Raw genomic sequence first — 21,983 nt, forward strand, 5'->3', positions numbered from 1 at the left:
ACATGTACAGACTAGACGTGCGTAGCCTCTCTCAATGCTAGTGTAGTGAGCAAGGCCGGACATGTCTAGTTAGAATGTGGCTGAAAGTATGCAAATCACTCCCAGCACCAGAGAATCCTCACAGTAAGAAGGGTGCGCGATGTGAGGATTCACAAGTTTGCAGACCCCTAGAGTGATTGTGCACTTATAGCCTAAGGCCAGAGAACTCCTTTAAGGAATTAACTCCTTGACAACCGCCGATACCCCTTTTAACTGCGGAAGTTAAGGGTACTTATTCCTCAGTGCCACTTTTTAATGGTGCTGTGAAATAAGGGTATAGGACCCCCCAGAATTTCTCTGGCGTCTCAGCTACTGGGGGTAGCTGAGACCCCAGAAAACATGAATTGGGTTGGGTTTTACCGACCCCAGTGTTGCGATCTCCATTATTAATGGAATAATGGCGACCGCAAAAAAACAAACTGTCAGATTTCCCATTTAATTTCTCTCACTTCTGATGTGATTGCACATCATAAGAGAGAGAAATGGGGTCCCCCTATCCCCCTGGTACCTCCGGTGTCCCTGCATCCCCCAATGAAGTCACCCTGCCAGCGGCATCTTCTGGGAAGAAAATGGTGGGCTGATGCGCAGTGTGCCCACCGAGATCTGCCGGCCGGCACCCGGCAACAATAGGAAATTTCTCCTATTGGTTCATTTTGATCATTGTGATAAATAAAACTCATTTTATCACCCGCTTAGTTAGGTAAAAATAATAAAATAAAAGAAAATGAATTTATTTCCAGTTTTCTATTAGGGCTAGAGTTGGGCTAAAGTTAGGGTTGGACTAACGTTAGGGTTGGGCTACAGTTTGGGTTGGGCTAAAGTTAAAGTTGGGCAAAAGTTAGGGTAAGTGTTGGGCTAGGGTTAGAGTTGGGCTAAGGTTAGGGTTGGGCTAAAATTAGAGTTGGGCTAAAATTAGAGTTGGGCTTAAGTTAAGGTTGGGGCTAGGGTTAGTGTTGGGCTAAAGTTAGGGTTGAGGCTAGGGTTATTGTTAGGCTAAAGTTAGGGTTGGGCTAAAGTTAGGGTTCAGTTAGGGTTGTGGCTATGGTTGGGATTACAGTTAGGGTTGGGATAAGGGTTAGGGGTCTATTAGGGTTTAGTTTGTGGTTAGGGTTATGGTTAGGGTTGGGATTAGGGAAAGTGGTGTGTTGGGTTGTGGTTGGGGTTATGGTTAGGGTTGCGATTAGGGTTAGGGGTGTGCTGGGTTAGAGTTAGAATTGGAGGAGTTCCACTGTTTAGGTACCTCAGAAGGTCTCCAAATGCGACATGGCGCCACCATTGATTCCAGCCAATTTTGCATTGAAAAAGTCGAACGGTACTCATTCCCTTCTGAGCCCTGCCATGCTCCCCAACAGTGGCCTTTCCCCACATGTGTGGTATTACCATACTCAGGAGAAAGAGCACAACAAATTTTGTGGTCCATTTTCTCCCAATACCCTAGTGAAAATAAATCAAATTGGTTCCAAGTTAATTTTTTGGTGAAAAAGTTAAATGTTCATTTTTCCTTCCACATTGCTTTAGTTCTTGTGAATCACCTAAAGGGTTAATAAACTTCTTAAATGTGGTTTTACGCACCTTGAGGGGTACAGTTTTTAGAATCGTGTCACTTTTGGGTAATTTCAGTTATATTGACACCCCCCCCCCCCCCAACTTTTTGTTGGAAAAATGAGAAATCGCTGGTCAATTTTTAGCCCTTATAACATCCTAACAAATTGTGCTGATGTAAAGTTGACATGTGGGAAATGTTATGTATTAACTATTTTGTGTGACACCACTCTCTGATTTAAGGGTACAAAAATGAAGAGTTTGAAAATTGCAAAATTTTAAAAATTGTTGCCAAATTTCAGTTTTTATTCATACTTAAGCGCAAGTTATAGCGAATAAATTTTACCGGTAACATGAAGTAGAATATGTCACAAAAAAAGCAGTATCAGAATCAGTGGGATCCGTTGAAGCGTTCTAGAGCTATAAATTCATAAAGTACAGCGGTCATAATTGTAAAAATTGGCTTGGTCATTAAGTACCAAATTGGCTCTGGGGGGGGGGGGTTTAATAATCATCATCTTTCCAAAAATGTCTTCTGCATACAAGAACCATCATTTATGTCTCTACTGTCATCTGGAAATAAATGTGAATAACTTACTGGATCCTGCAGTTCATTTCACCACTATCCATTGATCCTTCTTGATCATGCAAGTCCTTGAATCACACATGATACATTTTATTGAATTTTCTTAGAGCACCGTGATGCGTCCCGTTTGCGGTCAATAGTTTCCAGTGCTTCAGTACCTTGTTACCTTTTATCAGTAAGCAGCTCTGATGGCTATTATTTCTTTTTAAGGTGCTACCAACTTACACAAACTCAGCTTGGCAGCCGAGCAATGAAATGTTATGCAGTTGTCAGAGGATAAGACAGAGTGCAATATGCGTCTTTCATGTGTAAATCCAGTCGAATTATCAGGAGGCACAGTTCAGTGTTACAGCAAGTATTAAGCTGTTTGCTACCATCTTGACATCCCTATGGACATGTGACTATGTTTTTTTTTTTCGTTTTTGTTATTTTAGAAATTGATTCTGTCCTCTATTGTGTCCTCTATATTGGTAGAAATAAGCCACAATTTAAATATGCCATAAAGATGTGACCTTATGAAGACAACTCTTGCGCTTAACTCTTATTATAATATATCAAGAGTTGGGTCCCCCATTCTGGAGCCCATCTTTGAGCCAGAATGTTTTGGCAGACTTGAGTCATCTATCGTCCATCTTAATGGCTGCTGTTTATTACTAAAATGCTCCAAAGTCTGTGGCTTCCTTAAGTAAAATCAGTTGTTTGCTAAAATGGTGGGAGCTGGATCCAGGGTGATTATTGGACCCCTCCAGGGGCCAGGCTTTACGGTAGTTTTTGGTGGTTTGGACATTTTTTTTGGTTTATGTCTCTTTGACATTAAGGCTTTGATCACATGTCCAGTTGTCATGCGTTTGTAATGGACCTAGTATTTAAAAAAGCAGAGCAAAAAACGACTGCACACTTGGTTTCCATTTTGCTTCCATTTTTGTTCCATTTGTAAAAAATCTGTTATTACTAGAGATGTCTCCGAACAGCTCTAATATTCCGGCCATTGACAGTGCTTAAAAATGGAAGACGTGACCCATGACTATCCATTGTGATCTTTTTCCTACAGATATCAATGTTAAAAAAAAAAAAAGATGAAAAAGTTCTGCAGACGGTATTTTTTGATCCAGCTAACGAACAGATTGCATCTGGATTGAAGTCAGAAGATGTTTTAAGGACGTTCAAATGAATGGGAACGATATTGGATCATCCCAAAATAAAACAAAAAATGGAACTAACTCCCGGACAAGTGAACTTACATACAACTGACTAGTCAGAAGGAAAGGGTGGTACAGCGACTTAGGGGTTACCTCTGTTCATGGGTGTACATCCAATCAAGATCATCCAGTCGAAACAGGGACTGATGGAAGTGGTGCCAACCTCAGTGCAGTGCTGAAGAATAAGTTGTCCTACTTAACCCCTTCACCCCGGAGCTTTTTTCGTTTTCGTTTTTCGCTTCCCTTATTTCCAGAGCCATAACTTTTTTATTTTTCCATCAATATGGCCAAGTGAGGGCTCATTTTTTGCGGGACGAGTTGTACTTTTGATTGATACCATTGGATTTACCATGTCGTGTAACAGAAAACAGGAAATGGGAAACAAATTCCAAGTGCGATGAACTTGCAAAAAATGTGCAATCTCACACTTGTTTTTGTTTGGCTTTTTTGCTAGGTTCACTAAATGCTAAATCCAACCCACCAATATGATTCTCCAGGTCATTATGAGTTCATAGACGCTAAACATGTTTAGGTTCTCTTTTATCTAAGTGGTGAAAAAAAATTCCAAAGTTTGCTAAAAAAAAAAAAAAAATTGTGCAATTTTCCGATAACGGTACCGTCTCCATTTTTTCTTATCTGGGGTCGGTTGGGGGCTTATTTTTTGCGTGATGAGCTGACATTTTTAATGATACCATTTTGGTGCAAATACATTCTTTTGATCGCCCGTTATTGCATTTTAATGCAATTTTGCGGCGACCAAAAACATAATTTTGGCGTTTTGATTTTTTTCTCGCTACGCCATTTAGCGATCAAATTAATCTTTTGTTTTTATTGATAGATCGGGCGATTCTGAACACAACGATACCAAATATGCGTAGGTTTGATTTTTTTTATTGTTTTATTTTGATTGGGGCGAAAGGGGGGTGATTTGAACTTTTATATATTTTGGATTTTTTTATATTTTTAAACACTTTTTTTTTTAAATTTTGGCATGCAGAACTCGATTGCCTCTGCTACAAAGAGGTAAACCACAGATCACCTCTATGCAGCAGAAATGCAGGGTTGCTTTGAACGCCGACCACAGGGTGGCGTTCAAAGCAATCGGTCATCAACAACCATAGAGGTCTCAAGGAGACTTCTGGTTGTTATGGCAATGCACCGATGACCCCCGATCATGTGACAGAGGTCAGCAGTGCGAGCACTTCCGGCCGCACGGCCGGGAACGCTAGTTAAATGCCACTGTCAGCGCTTGACGGTGGTATTTAACTAGTTAACGGGCGCGGGCGGATCGCGATTTGCGCGCACATGTCAGCTGTACAAAACAGCTGACATGTCGCGGCTTTGAGGTGGGCTCACCGCCGGAGCCCACCTCAAAGCGGGGGTTCTGCCAGCTGACGTACTATTCCGTCAGCTGGCAGCAAGGGGTTCAACTGATTAAAAATTTAATTGAAATTGAATGAGCAACTATTCATTGTAACATCACAAGTGAACCCCTGGAGCATTCTTATCTTCGTAAGAACTCTCTACTATAATTAAGACAAAATTCAGACATCAGTAAAACACAGTCTGCATATTGACGTATGGTGTATGGCCTAGCTGTTTGTCTTCTGACCCAAGCTCAACATCCTAATGCTGTGTCTTTCTATGAGGAAGTCAGTTTCGGGTCAGGAGACCCTTGGACAGTCCGTGCCTCACATTCTGCACTGATACCGTGTGACAGTCGGGATAATCTCGGTGACTGCAGACTTGTGAATCCTCACATCACGCACACTGTGAGCTGTGAGGATTTTCCAGTGTCAGCGCCGGGAACTGCGGACGTGTGACTGATTTGCGTGTAAGTGGTAACGTGCCGACTAGACGTGTGCGATCTTGCTCAATGCAGGTGTATTGAGTGAGGCTGGACACGTCTAGTTGGAATGTGACCAGAAGTATGCAAATTACATACATGTGGTCACATGGTTGCCAGATACAGAATCACAAGGCAGGACAACACTTTGAAATCTGAGCTTCTTTATTTTACTGTTCATCAAGTCCTTGTTATGTCCATTCATACACCGACGACATCTGTGCAAGAGTAGAAGAAGCCGAAGTAGATCTAGAGGGTACAGACATGGCAGTCAGACATAGGCCCTGTTTGAGGGGGATTTAAGTCACCTTTGCGACATACAGTAAAGGATTCCAGTACACATTAGAGTAACCCCTTCCTGACTGGATCATTTTCGTTTTTTGCACTTTTGTTTTTTTCTTCTTCCATAATTCATAACTTTTGTAATTTTAGATTAGCATGATCATAATTCGGTCTGTTTTGTTTTTTTTGCAAGACAAGTTGTAGTTTCGATTTGTACTGTTCAATTTACCATGTAATGTAATGGGACAAAATTCCGAGTGCTGTAAAATAGTGAAAACAAAAAAAAAAAAGAAAAGTTTTTTTTTTTTTCTGGAATTCATTGTGGCGTAACAATAACCTGACAACATGATTGTTCACACCACTGCGATTATAACAATACCAAATCTGTATGTTGTCCTTATGTAGTTCATTAAAGTGAACCTGACACCCGATACATGCCCCCCAATCCGAGGGCATCATGTATCCGCCACTTTCTGGATGATCACAGCCATGTATGTCCTGTCGCACTGTGCACTCGTCATAAAGGCGGGCTGCTGGCAGCTTCATGGGCGACATGGTGGCTCAGTGGTTAGCACAGGTCATTTACCCCATTCTTGACCAGCCACATTTTTGAGGGTTTTTTTGTACATGTGGTTTTAAAAGTTGTATTTTGTTTTTTGTATATTCAAATCATTTTTGTATGTTTTTATTTTCGTGTTATGGGCCTAATTGTTATGGTATTTCCATTTTTTGTTGTTGTGGGAGATGAAATATGTGTGTTTCTCATTTTTTTTTTTACATTTTGTATGACTACAAAAGACCACTAAAATACAGGTTAAATTTAGTCGCCCTATCCGCAACAATTATTTTTATATATTACACACGTGGTTTTCTTTATATGTTTGGGGAAATTGACAACAATTCGGACTGACAGAGGTTGTTTTTTTTTTTGCCCTACTTTCTTATTTATTTTTTTTATTTCATCTATTGTGCCCTCCATAAGGGTCATAAAAGACCTTTTTGGGGGGAATTTCAACATTTAAATACTATTTTTTTTAGATATGAATTTCCCTGAAACTAGGGCTGTATTATATTAGCCTCAGATACATGACAAATTCAATCTCCTGGCTGCTCATCAGCGCTGATGTGGGTTTGTTATGACCCAGGAGTTTCTTCTCCCTCGCAGCACCCGGTGATCATATGATTGCTGGGACCGGGAGGATAGAGTGATGTTACCATTTCTTATACTGTATATTCAGTTCCGTATATACAGCGATCAGGAAGGAACAGATGGCAACAAACCATCGCTGCCCTCTCAATTAGGAGTCCAGCTATAAGTGAAAACTGACTATCTGCTCCTGCATGACACTGTGCGGCTGAATACTCTATAATAATCATCACTACAGAGCTACATTAGCATCTCACAAAATTAGAATATTATCAAAAAATTTATTTCCGTTTCAGTGGAAACTTCACACTAGACCTCAACCAGCTTGGATTGTCTGTCTCTCCATTCTTCCTCCAGACTCTGGGACCTTGATTTCCAAGGTCTAGTGTTAAGTTTCCATAATCAGTGATGGTTTGGGGAGCCATGTCATCTACTGGTGTAGGTCCACTGTGTTTTATCAAGACCAAAGTCAGCGCAGCCATGTACCAGGATATTTTAGAGCACTTCATCTTTCCCTCTGTCGACAAACTTTTTGGAAATTTCATTCTCCAGCAGGACATGGCACCTGTCCACACTGCGAAAAGTACCAATACCTGGTTTAAAAACAACAGTATCACTGTGCTTGATTGGCAGCAAACTCGCCTGACCATAATCACACAGAGGATCTATGGAGTATTGTAAAGAGGAAGATGAGAGACACCAGACCCAACAATGCAGACGAGCTGAAGGCTGCTATCAAAGCAACCTGGGCTTCCATAACCCCTCAGCAGTGCCACAGGCTGATCACCTCCATGCCACGCCGCATTGATGCAGTAATTGATGCAAAAGAAGCTCCGACCAAGTTTTGAGTGCATTTACTGAACATACATTTCAGTAGGCCAATGTTTCTTCCGATGTTAAAATCATTTTTTCAAGCTGGTGTAATAAAGTATTCTAATTTACTAATTTACTGAGATAATGACTTTGGGGTTTTCCTTAGCTGTAAGCCGTAATCATCAACATTAACAGAAATAAACACTTGGAATAAATCACTCTGTGTGTCATGACGCTATATAATATATGAGCTTCACTTTTTGTATTGAAGAACTGAAATAAATTAACTTTTTGATGATATTTGTGAGATGCAACTGTATCTGTGGACCATTCTGGTCTTTTTAAATCTACATGTGGCCCTAAAGTATTTCACATCCACAATTTTGTGTCATCAAAGTATATTACACATTGAAGGGGTTGTCCCCTATCACCTAAATTTTATCCCATGGACTCAGTTATGTGGAAAACGACAAACTGAACATTGACTTACCTACCTGGGTCGGGCACTGTGTCTCTGCCACTTCCCTCATCTTTGATGATCAACTGGACTGGTGCGTTGCATCAATAGCCCTGCAGTCAATCACTGAGCTTAACATCTCTGCCGATGTAGTTGGCGTGAGCCGATGAGCTCAGTGATTGGCTGCAGTGCTGTAATCATCACGTTCCCTCTGCAACTGACAAAAAACAGGAGGGTAAATTAAAGGGGTGTCCTCATCTCCTAGATCCTATCCCAATATGTAGTAGGTGTAATAATAATAATAATAGTACATTCCTCCAATTACAAATGTTTTATAGTTTTTCTGATTCGCTATGTCTCTTTCCTCATACGCAGGCATTGGAGCACCTTAGGTATCCATGGTTACGACCAGGGCCGGACTGGCCATCTGGCAATTCTGGCAAATGCCAGAAGGGCCTGTCTGGTCGTTGGCTGCCTTGTCTGCAACATTGTTAACAAAATCGGTGTTCTCAAGATACCCATACTGTTAAGAGTTGTGGCAGAGCACAAAGTTGCTGATTCCGTCACTTACCCCAGCAGGCCATGGGTAGTATTAGCAATATTGGTCTTGTAGTAAATCTTGATTTCCTCCATCCAGGGTAATATTAGTAATATATCCCATCTGGTGCTTGAGGACAGGGACAGCATGGGCCTGTGTGACCTCAAATGCCAGGGCTGAATTTCAGCCCCAGTCCGTACTTGGTTACGACCACTAGCTACTAGCTAACTAACTCACTATATAAGTGGTCGCAACCATGGATATTAATTGGAGGTCCCTACTACGTATCCAAATAGGATCTTGGAGATGGGAAAACCCATTTAATTCTCAATTTGTTTTTTTTTACACATAACTGAGTTTATAGATTAAAGTTAGTGGAACGGGGACAGTCCCTTTAATAAAATAAGAAGCACTCTCCGGAGCTTCCATTGAAAGGATTGAGGCTAAAGGTACTGTCACACTAGACGATATCGCTAGCGATCCGTGACGTTGCAGCGTCCTCGCTAGCGATATCGTCCAGTGTGACAGGCAGCAGCGATCAGGCCCCTGCTGGGAGATCGCTGGTCGGGGAAGAAAGTCCAGAACTTTATTTCGTCGCTGGACTCCCCGTAGACATCGCTGAATCGGCGTGTGTGACACCGATTCAGCGATGTCTTCGCTGGTAACCAGGGTAAACATCGGGTAACTAAGCGCAGGGCCGCGCTTAGTAACCCGATGTTTACCCTGGTTACCATCCTAAAAGTAAAAAAACAAACACTACATACTTACCTACCGCTGTCTGTCCTCCAGCGCTGTGCTCTGCTCTCCTCCTGCTCTGGCTGTGAGCGTTGGTCAGCCGGAAAGCAGAGCGGTGACGTCACCGCTCTGCTTTCTGGCTGCCCAGCGCTCACAGCCAGACCAGAGAAGCAGAGCGCCGAGGACAGACAGCGGAAGGTAAGTATGTAGCGTTTGTTTTTTTACTTTTTAGGATGGTAACCAGGGTAAACATCGGGTTACTAAGCGCGGCCCTGCGCTTAGTTACCCGATGTTTACCCTGGTTACCGGGGACCTCGGGATCGTTGGTCGCTGGAGAGCTGTCTGTGTGACAGCTCTCCAGCGACCAAACAGCGACGCTGCAGCGATCCGGATCATTGTCGGTATCGCTGCAGCGTCGCTATGTGTGACGGTACCTTAACATTAATTGTAAATATTTGGTTTGTTCACATCTACTATCCTCCCTTAGTTTAGCATTGTGGTATTTTACTTCTCTGGTCATTAGTCATTCAGTTTGTGTTTCGGTTTACTTATTGCAGCTTTGCAGGGGCCTTCCCTGCATTATTTGCTTTTATCACACCATCTAATGCCTAATTGCTCACCTCATTGGAATATAAACAGTCTGAGTAAAATAAACAAACTGGAAACTATTTGGAGGCTTCCCATAAAATCTGTTTGGTTCTTTCTAATAGAAAAAGCCTTGAACCCAAAAGACGAGCAGATGTTTTATGTTACTTTTTGGTTCATGTGATGTGGAAGAACCTAAGAGACCATAGACAGAAAATAAAAATAGCAAACAGCGAGAATCCCTGTGCTCCTGTCTGTAATTCCTTTGTCTCATTATATACAAAGTTTTAGAAACTTTGTGTTCCCGAATCCATTAAAACTACCCAAAAATGTGATCTTAGTCCAGAATTTGCTCATTAAGCCGGATCAAAGTAAGTAGTAAAGAAATGAGATCGTTATAAGTGGGGCTTATTTTGAGCTTTTTTGAGGAATATCCGCTTCAAAACATCTAGGTTTATGTTTTTTATTATTTTTTTCTTTTAATAGTTACGTTAGGCTATAAAATAGACTAATATGATAATGATTACTGAGAAAATACATTTTGCATGGCTGTCCTTACTTTGTATATAAATGGTCTGGAAGACAAAAGTAGCTTGTGGAAACCCGCCACAAGTGCTTGTGCCATTTTAGACCCCCTTAGCTGTGCCCAAGGATAATATATAGATCCTATAAAATTACACTCTACTGTATCAGCTCTAGACGTAGATGTGTCTGATGACGCATGGCACAATTTTTTCCTATCAATGGTCCAAAAGTAGATGTTCTCCAGCACCAAAAGAAAAATTAAAACGTAGCCTTTAATCATACAGGATAAAAGAAATTGGGAAAATGTTCACATATTAAAAAAGAAAACCCATAATGCTTAAGCGTTTTTAAGACTATCCCAAACCACATCCTGGTTCCCATCTTGTAGTAATAACCCAAACCTGGCTTCCATTTTGCAGTAATCGCCCTATTCTAGTCCCCATCTTGCAGTTATGACCCCATCCTGGTCCCCATCTTGCAGTAATGACCCCATCCTAGTCCCCATTTTGCAGTAATGACCCCATCCTAGTCCCCATCTTGCAATAATAACCCCATCCTGGTCCTTATCTTGTAGTAATGACGCCATCCTAGTTCCCATCTTGCAGCAATGACCCCATTCTGGTACCCATTTTGCAGTAATGACCTCATCGTGTAGTGATGTCCCCATCTATGTCCCCATCTTACAGCACTGACCCCATGCTAGTCATCCTCTTGCAGTAATGATCTCATCCTGGTCCACATCTTGCAGTAATGACCCCATCTAGGTCCCCATCTTGCATCATTGACCACATTCTGGTCCCCATCTTGCAGTAGTGATGTCATCCTGATCCCCATCTTGCAATAATTACCCCTGGCTGGTCCCCATCCTGTAGTAATGTTGCCCATCCTGGTCTCCATCTTGCAGTAATGACCCCATGCTGGCCCCCATATTGTAGTAATATCCCTATCTTGCAGTAATGACTCCATCCTGGTCACCATCTTGCAGTAATTACCCCATCCTGGCCCCCATGTTACAGTAATGACTCCATCCTGGTCCCCATCTCGCAGTAATCTCCCTATTCTAGTCCCCATCTTGCAGTCATGACCCCATCTTGCAGTAATGACCCCATCATGGTCCCTATCTTGCAGTGCTGAGTCCATCCTGGCCCTGTCTTGCCAAAAAGAAAAAAATCCTTCTCATTTGTTCTCTCCTCCCCCACAGCCGGATCAGCACATGGCAATGAAATAATTTGCTGTCCGTGCCAGGATGCCAACTTTAGCGGCCGGCCTCTGATTACCCTGTGGATAGTATTGGCATTGCAGTCCATAGACCTGGTCAATTCAGCTGAAAAATAGCACTGATGTTGGCAGCCCCCGGAAATGCGCCACATTGTTACAGTGAGCTCTGGTGCCTGCGGACTGCATGGAGTAGCCTCAGGGGCTGCAAGCAACCAGCAGACCATGTGATTGAGACCCCTGATCTAGTTGGAGGGTGGGTAGGATGAGCATGGAAGCAGAATAGAAATGGTTGATGTTTGTTTACAAAACACATTTGTCAAGATATCACCTTCAGAACTAACCTGAATATCAATATCTAGGAAATTAAGTTTCCTAATGTGGGTATAAGCCAATTTGATGTTAAGAACATTGGAGTTAATTCTGGACAACAAGACATTTAGTTACTTGGGTGTGCACACCCAAACAAACCAGATGTCATCGATATATTTGATCCAATTCTGTATTTTATCATTTTCAACACCAGGTTCCCACTGAAACAAATCTCGCTCCAATGCACCCAGGAACAGTTTGACATATGAGGGGGCACAAGATGCCCCCATAGCCGTACCCTGTAACTGAAGGTACACCTGGTCCATAAAAATAAAGCAGTTATGTTTAAAAAATAATTCAGGGAAGAGAAAATATGGCGGTCTATGGAGCACTGAGAAAAGGGATTAATATAGGGACAGCAATATGGTTATCAAACCTTTATTAACCCTTTGATCTCCCCAACAAATTTCGATAGCATGACACTATCTTCATCAGATGGTACCATAGATCGAAGGGTTAATAAAGGTTGGTCAACCATATTGCTGTACCTATAGAAATCCATTTTCTCAGCGCTCCATAGACCTCTACAATATTTTCTCTTCCCTATCCTATATCCCTTCCTTCGAGGGTGTGCGGCAGAAGCAGCTATGAGCAGTGTTTATCCTATTGAGAGACAAAAAGGACCTGCAGTGTCCGGGCAATGATGGACCCATGGACCCACATTTCCAAACCAAAGGACCTGCAGTGACGCATATCTGATTCCTCGATCATGTGACAGGAACCCGGAAGTGCTCGCTAGAAGTGGTGTTGCATGGCATTTACCAGTGGTCCCCAGGGATCATCCCTTCAAGCACAAACGAGTTATGCAGGGGTGCACAACCCCTTTAGGCGAGTGGCCACTTGGCCCCTGTTTTGCTAATCCACCAGACCACCAGATTTTACACATTTTGCGCTCCTTGTTTTTTATTATTAGGTAAAAATTAATTCAAGAAGAGCTAAAATTATGCCCTAGGTTGTGCAATATTACTCTCCCATATGTGGTATAGAAAAAAAAACCTCATATAATCCCATACACTTTGCTGAGGCTGTAAGAAGGTTCATTTTTTGCACTTTGAAAATATGCAGTGTAAAAAACTCACTAAAAACTCATAGTGGGAACTTAACCTTTATGAGCAGTCTGTAAAGGGGTTGGCCAGCCTAAAGGTACCTTCACACTGAGCGACTTTAGAACGATAGCGATCCGTGACGTTGCAGCGTCCTGGATAGCGATATCGTTGTGTTTGACACGCAGCAGCGATCAGGATCCTGCTGTGAGATCGCTGGTCGGAGCTAGAAGGCCAGAACTTTATTTCGTCGCTGGATCACCCGCTGACATCTCTGAATCGGCGTGTGTGACGCCGATTCAGCGATGTCTTCACTTGTAACCAGGGTAAACATCGGGTTACTAAGCGCAGGGCCGCGCTTAGTAACCCGATATTTACCCTGGTTACCTTTCTAAATGTAAAAAAAAAAAACACTACATACTTACATTCCGGTGTCTGTCGCGTCCCCCGCCGTCAGCTTCCCTGCACTGTGTCAGCGCCGGCCGGCCGTAAAGCAGAGCACAGCGGTGACATCACCGCTCTGCTTTACGGCCGGCGCTTACACAGTGCAGGGAAGCTGAAGGCGGGGGACGCGACAGACACCGGAATGTAAGTATGTAGTGTTTTTTTTTTTTTTACATTTACAATGGTAACCAGGGTAAACATCGGGTTACTAAGCGTGGACCTGTGCTTAGTAACCAGATGTTTACCCTGGTTACCAGGGGACTTCGGCATTGTTGGTCGCTGGAGAGCTGTCTGTGTGACAGCTCTCCAGCAACCACACAACGACGAAACAGCGACGCTGCAGCGATCGGCATCATTGTCTATATCGCTGCAACATCGCTTAATGTGACGGTACCTTAAGGCTAAAAGTCTGCAGTTACACTCTATGTGCGTGCTGAGGATTCTCTGCTGTTGGCGTAGAAGTAGGCAGTCATGTGACTGCAAGTATGTGATTTGCATACTTCCAGTCACATTCGACAAGACGTGTCCAGCCTCGTTCAATGCACGTCTAGTCGGCACATAATCAAATGTATGCAAACACTTTCTTGTGGTCACATGCCTGCTGCTCACAGCACATAGTGCAAGTAATGTGAAGACTCACAAGTATGCAGTCACCTAGATGACTTTAGATGTGTAGCCTAAGGCCAAACAACCCCTTTAATGAGCCCTAATTACTGGCCTTTTTTTTTTACACTCCACATACAAAAGTTCTATATTCTTTCAATGATATGGTTGTACAAGGCTTTCTTTTGTGCCGTAGAAGTTGCATCATTTTTCTGCACTGCCTTGGGAAACGTAAAAATTACTGAGTAAACATAGTGAGGACTCTCAAATCTTAATATTTGTGTAAACATACAATTTTGATTTTTTTTTTTACATTAATAAGTAAATGTCGAGGAAAGCTATTTTATTTTATTTTTATATTCTAAGTGGACACTAACTAGTTAAAGCGATTATTTGCATTATAGTGAGTTATCCAAGTTGACCAGCTTGACCAAGTTTATTTTTTGACTAAACTTGGTCATATGGTGCTGCTTATCTCCAGCCAAGAGGAAAGGTAAGGAAGTAGGGATCAAGAATGTCTACAAAGTGTGTGTTTTGCCACTCACACTATGTCATAAATCGATTCCTAAGTTAGGGAGTTGGCCACAGCTAGGCATTTTGGTGGCTGTCTGAAAACAAATCCTTTAAGCAGAAACCTCATCCCTTGTATCTTTAGTTTGCATAGTTAACACAGGTTCAACAATCCCCTCCCCATTGTAAATACTGATTTTGCTGTGTTTTTCTACCATAGCAGTAAAACGCCTCCTTAGACTTTATCTTACTTCCACAGAACATGACCCAACACCACCTTGCAGACACTCATTCTCCATAATGAAGCCCTCCTGAACTTTAGTTACTATGCACAGGGGAAATTAAAGTGCGGGGGTTTCACTGGCTTCTCAAGTATATGCTTTTAATTGAACCATCTTCAATATTTTCAATTTGGAAACTAATAGTTGTAACTGGAGCAAAATGTCAATATACTTTCGCATTGCTAATTACTTGAGTTAAATTTCATTATTGGTGTGTCGTATGCGCTGAATATGTAGAGAAATATCGAGCGTCCTTCGGAGTATCCAAATTTAGAAAGTGACGTTTTTTTATTTAAAAGAAAATTATTCTCGGAGTAAGGGCTTGTTCACATGTCGTGGTTTTGCCATGTTATTATTCCGAAGGTAAAAAAAAACACAGCAAAGTGTATGAGTTTTCAGATTATTTTTTCCTTGCAGATTTGAATCAGTAAAGCAATTTTTTCATATCTGCACATTTCAATCCTTTTGAGTATTTTTTTTTCAAATGAATGGGCAAGAACACACATAAAACTGCATCACAAAGGCGCATAGTTTACGCAGTGTTATTCCTGCGAAAATATTGTTTTTTGGTGCAGAAAAATCTGCTGTAAAAACTCTATGTGTGCACATAGCCTAAGGGCTCATGGACATGACCGTATTTCAAAATACATCGGATCTTACTCGAACCAATGTTATGCTATGGGGCCGTTCACATGTCAGATTTTTCCTTGGACAAAGTCGGTCCAAAATAAAAAAAAAAATGCAGCATGCCCAAGTTTAATTCGATATCCAGATCGTACTTGGCCATGCAAGTCAATGGGTTCGTGGGAAACATCGGACTGAACTTGGATGACATCTGGAGGCACTCCGATTTCCAAAGAAAGACAACATGGAGAAGATGGAGACATTTTTTTCTCCAACTTCTCATCTGAGAGAGTTGGATCACACTTTGATTAATCTCTGATCAGGGTTTGATCACAGTGTGATTTGCATAATTGGCCCAATTCAGATGAGAATATACACGATCGTCTGTACCTGTCCTATGGATGTATTATATTGGAGCATAGTGATATGTCAATCAAATAGAGGAAAGCCCATCAGTTACCTGGAACCTTACCAATCTCAATGCTCAGGGATTTTAACACAGTTAGGAAAATAGAAAAAATTAAAGTCCGGCTCAACAGGACTGGATTTTCCTTTTCTTTTTCAAAAGAAATTATAGTGCATACAAAAGAAAAATGTACATAGTCGACATGACCCAGTCGACGCGTTTCGACTGTACTAGGCAGTCTTACTCATGACTGCCTAGTGCAGTCGAAACGCGGAAAAGGAAAATCCAGTCCTGTTGAGCTGGACTCCAATTTTTTCTATTTTGCTTGATGTGAGGCCAGGGCGAGGCCGGTGTCTGAGCCCCAGGTGGATGAGCATAGAGCAACCGGGTGAGCTGGAATCAAGTTTCTATAATTTTAACACAGTTGCGATCACATATGTTGGGAATTGTTATGTCTCATCTGGTGAAGTGAATTCTCAAAGTTTTTTGGTCCTGATGAGCAGATGTTATGCAGCACGGACAGATGGTGCTGCGGGGAAATCCACATGGAACAATGGAAGCTGTTGTGGCAGGGCAGGGAAAGGAAGAGCAAGCGGAAATCACTGGATCCAAGAGAACGAAGTTGTGATTACAGCCACAGGCAGAACGCAGTGGTGATCCACAAAGAAGTAGAGGAGACCAAGTGATGAGGAATCTATGGAGCAGAGTCGAATTGCACATTGATAGTTCAGGGTTGACTCGGTGATGTAGCAGATCTGGGCTTGTCACAGAGTCCAATGTACAACAGGCCGGTGGTATAGCAGATAGAGACGTGTGTGCATCTTTTTCAATTCAAATTTGCTCGCTTTGTTACATTTTTGCCCTAAAAATTTGATTTACAGTGAAAACATTTGCAGCAAATATCAATGCTGCAAAGCCTCAAATTGCTAGAAAAGATGTACGTAACAAACGAAGGCCTCCTAAGATTTACTGAACCCCTTTGGAGCTTTTTAGTGCAACACACCCTATCTGGTAAAGGGAAGCTGATGGTAACCAGTGTTAACCTACAGCTGTACTTTGGTAGTGTGTACTGGTCTAATGTTGGACTAAACATTGTGTGGGCCAGAGAGATGTGTTGAAATCCACCGGCATAGGTGTTTGGCTTAGTTTAGTTCATATTGAGAGCACATAGATGTTCCATAAAGAGTGCGTGCAGTCTTTTAGTAGTTTTAGACAAGTAGATTAGTAAATGTATGTATATATTAATTAAAGTACCCGAACATTATGCATACATCCCAGCCATTCTCTGACGAATGAGCAAATGAGCAAGTTGCTTGTTCATTAGGCGATTGTATTGTATTTGTCAGTAAAAAAGTCATCATTATCAGGAGCACCCCACATCATGTAAATAAGGAATGTGTTTAACATGACACCAAAATGAGGGATAAAATGATTGTTTTGTCTCCATTGATCATCAGCCTGTGGGAACAGGCCGGTAGATGAATGCTGAATAACCAATAGTTAATTGTCGCTCATTTAGCCAAAATCAGCACTTTCAAGTTCATCATCCCCTATACCATAAAAAGATCTAGTCTCACGTGTGTACTTCACAGATGATGGGCCTCAGTGGTGAAGCTAAGTGGTCATAGCAATGGTTTATTGTTTTGTACTCATCAGTTGGAATTGAAAGATTTTATCACATTAGAATCTGGTGCAGCTAATGGGGGGAGGACCGAAAGTTACTTTACCTAGGTCAGGGTGTTTAGGTACTTGGTGGGAGCAGTGCCTTGAATCTTTTGCCCTTGTGTAATAAAGTCTAACTACAACTCTACATCAGATTATATCATTGTTCTGGTGCAACAAAGTCATTAGTAGAAGCCTCATCCAAGGGCATACCGAAAGATGCAGTTGAAAGGTTTATGGATGGTGTTGACTACAAAGAAACATGACTAGAAGCAGAGGTGTACCTAGATTCTCCAGTACCCAGGAGAAGAATTCCATTTGGCGCCATCCCCTCCAAGCACATATGCGATTTGCACACTTAGTCTCGTGCCGATCAGCTGATTTTCCTAATTCTCTCAATATTCAGTGAAAGACTGAGAGCAGAAGAAAGAAAACCTCATTGGCACATGACTGTAAGCATGAAAATTGCATATGACGGAAGTGGCCATGTGAGAATTGCTGGAACCTGCAAGCAGAGCTGAATTCTGACAGTGAGAATATTTCACTCTGTTAGTATTGGCATGCTACAGGGCTTATTTTTATAATTAAAGGGCTTGTCCAAGTTTGAGATGAAACTTTGCACTCACTCTACGTGACTGCAGGCTTCTGAATTCTCATAGCGTATGCACTGCACACTTTTAGGATTCTCCCTTGCCGGTGGCAAGAGTGGATGGTCATGTGAACACAAGTATGCAATTTGTATACTTCTGGCCACACTCCGACTAGATGTGTCCAGCCTCAATCAATTCATTTTTATTGAGCGATGCCGCACATGTCTAGTCAGCACGTGACCGCATGTACGCAAATCGAGCACTTGAGGATTCATTACTTCCCACTCTCTGTTATAAATGTGGCACCCCTAGGGGTATTTGCCACAAAAACAGTTACTGACACTAAATACAAATACTAAAATAGAAAGACTGCACTACCACCTCCGGCCAGAAGGGGGAGCTCCAGAGACTCCCCTTGATCCATTCTGGTCTGAGAGAAGAACTGGCAGTTGGGCTAAGGAGCTGAAAGTGAGAGGTCATACAGCTGAATTTCTAACAGCCCTATGACGGTTTCCAGGCCCAAATCACCGGCCTGAGGAGAAAAGGGACAGAGAAAAAGGACATTGTGAGAACCGGGTAGCATTAATCACTACCCAGAACAGGCGCAAAGATGGATACCGGATCCGTGGCTGTATTCATTATATATAATACAGCAACCGGAAAAACGTGAGGTGATATCAGCTTCACTAGGGCCGAACGCAGCAACAGACACAGAGTTCAGCGGTACTCCTGGAGGGGGTAAGCCGATAAAAGGACTCGGGTTGCCCGTCGAACCAGGACCCGGAGGGGACAGATTGGGCCGGCAGCCAGTTCACATACAGCAGCAGGGCCACACAGAAACTGCGTACAATAAGAGGCGAAGACCCCGGCAGGGTCAAAGTAACTCAGAGTTCCCATACAGACTCCGGTGACAGGACTGGTTGTAAATCCCTTTATGTTGAAGTAAACTGGTTAAACGTTTCAGTGCCTCAGACTTTCATTTGGACAATAGCTATCTATCCAGGATTAGGATCATCACCGCTGAGAGAACCTGCTGCTGATCAAGTAAGTGCCTGTTCCCTCATGATACCCCTTACACTGTGCATTGCCTGAGGCCACAGCACCGGGTCAAGCCACCCGTGACATCCCCCTCAAGAGACAGACCCCATTGGTCCGGTGCTGGGTACCCCGGTCTCCTGGGCATCACAATTGGCGTCACAAACAGGATTCAGCCAGCCCGTATACCGGGTATTGTGTGCCGTGATTGGAGCCCAAAACTGTGAGAACTTGGATGAAAAATCTTGAAAATTGACTTTATTAAAGAAAATTCCATTTCCCATTAAAAACTATTGAAAGTGACATTTCCCCATTGGTTATAATGGAGTAAAGATGGCCACCATCACCTCATAACCGTTAGGCACGAGACTGTTAATTGAGCTACGCCATTACCTGAGCCCCAGTCTGACTGAAAAACTTCAGAATCCGCCATTACAGAGCGCGTGGCGGGAGCAGCAGGGGGCGTGTCATTGTGGGCGGCACCAAGCTGAGCGCTCTGACGTCAGAGCAAAGGGGAAAACCAATCCTGCTGCACAGCGGAACGAATCTACACTATCCCGACGGAAGCAGAGGACCGGAAGGGTCCGGATTAACTAAGGAGGCACAGTATGTCGCAGCACGGAGACGCCGCAGCACCCAGCGACGCTAATGCAGCTGAAAGACAGAGTGTCGATAGAGAGTCCGGTAGCGCAGCGGTGCAAGGAGTGGCGCCCATCATGCCGGTGCTGATGCCATATACCCCGGGTGGCCCGTGGCTTCCAATGTAGGAAAGTGGAGCCTAATACCCTTGACGATTTCAGAGAAAAGATGCTGGCCCATTTTGACATGTTCCCCGTGGGTGAAGTTCAGCGTGTTAGTCTCCTGATGTTGCAGTTAAGTGGCCATGCTAAGCGAGAAGTCACAGCATGGGCAGCTGATCTAAAAGGCACTGTTGAACGCATATTTGCTGGATTAAAAGCTACATTTGAAACCACTGCCGGCAGCAAAGCTAAAATACGATTCTTTAGTTGCAAACAAAAAGCTAATGAGGGCGTGAGAGACTTTGCCTTAAACCTGCAGGAAGCCCTTAAATCACTTACACTGGCTGAACCCATTTTTAACACCGGAGCGGATAAACTGCTAAGAGATCAATTTATTGAGGGACTCTACACCCCTTCTCACCGGGGGCATGTGAGTATGCTTGTTTTTAAGAATCCTGAATTGACATTTGCCCAATTAAAGGAGAGCGCTATACGTCTCCAGCTGGCAGAGGCACCTCGGGATCAGGATCCTGCGCAACCCATGGCAGAGGCACCTCAACAACAGGGAGTGCAAGTGACATCAGCTATGTCCGGGGCCATTGCTAAGCCCCTGGGGCCCAGTACTAATGAGGCTCTTCAACAAAAGCTTGACTCTTTAACTGATGTTGTTGCTTCAATGGCTAAAACCATGCAGGAGATGAGAGGACCCAAGATGGAGTTGGCAAACCGTAGAGAGGATGTTCCATTGATGAGACCCCGGAAATACCCGACATGGAGAGGACGACCCCGTGACCGCTACCAACCGGATGGACAGCCCATTTGCCGCCGTTGCCAGCAGCCAGGCCACTTTGCACGAGATTGTGATTTAAACGGGAATCCCCTGGGAATGCGGGCCGCTTCGCAGGAATGAACTTTCAAGGCCCAACACCCTGGCACGACAGGTACATCGGAGGACGACCCATTATCCCTATCGTGCTGGACGGAATTCCCCTCAACGCTTTGCTGGGCTGATGCAGATATTGATAAAGGGCCCTCTGATGTTGAACTAGATATATGGGCCAGTAATGGTGATGGTACCGAAACTAGGATTCAGGGAGATGACCATAAAGATTGGTAAAGTAGAATTGAAGAGACAGGGTATAATTGTTGTTGATGTTGACCGGCGGAACTGTGAACCAACTGTATTGATAGGAATGAATGTGTTAGAGAACTGCTTTGCCGAAGTTATTTCTGTCTTACAGCAAATTGCTGAAACTGCCCAATCCTACCAGCAGAGAGTTCTCCAGAGGGAAATAAAAGTATTGAAGTTAAGGCAACAGGTAGAAGTTGCAGGTGGAGAAATCGGCAGTGTGAGGGTAAGTGATCCAACGTCTATTGTAATCCCACCAAAAACAGAAATGCTGGTATGGTGTAGAGCAGCCATTGGTACTAAGGGACGAGATTATCAAGCCTTAATAGAACCAGTGTACACCGACAGCAGGCCCACTATACTCACAGCACGAGGGGTAGTCGAGGTACACCGGGGACGAGTGCCGGTACGACTTTTGAACTGTGGAGAGGAAGAGGTCACTTTGCCAAGGTATGCTACAGTGGCAAAGCTATATACTGTTGACAACAATGCCATCACAACCATTGAGCCCTTAGAACCAACCTGTCAGGTGGAAGGCAACGGTTCAGATGGAGAATTGGAGGATTGGTGCCAACAGCTACACGTGGGCATAAATTCAACACCTACCTGTCAAAAACAAGGGGTGTATAGGCTAGTGACGGAATATGAACAAGTCTTCAGTAAACACCCATTGGACTTCGGACGGATAGAAGGGGTAGAACACACAATCCCCACCGGTGACCATCCCCCAATAAAAGAAAGATATAGACCCATACCGCCCGCTCACTATCAATGTGCAAAAGATATGCTGAGGGAGATGAAACAGGCCGGGGTAATAAGAGACAGCTGTAGCCCCTGGGCGACCCCTCTAGTGATTGTCAAAAAAAAGGACGGAACCATGAGAATGTGTATAGACTACCGGCGGATTAATAACATCACCCATAAAGACGCCTACCCCTTGCCTAGGATAGAAGAGTCCTTGACTGCTTTGAAATCTGCTAATTATTTTTCCACCTTAGACTTAACAAGCGGGTATTGGCAAGTCCCTGTGGCTGA

The sequence above is a fragment of the Ranitomeya imitator genome, chromosome 5 (genome assembly GCF_032444005.1).
Source record: "Ranitomeya imitator isolate aRanImi1 chromosome 5, aRanImi1.pri, whole genome shotgun sequence".
Lineage (NCBI taxonomy): Eukaryota > Metazoa > Chordata > Amphibia > Anura > Dendrobatidae > Ranitomeya > Ranitomeya imitator.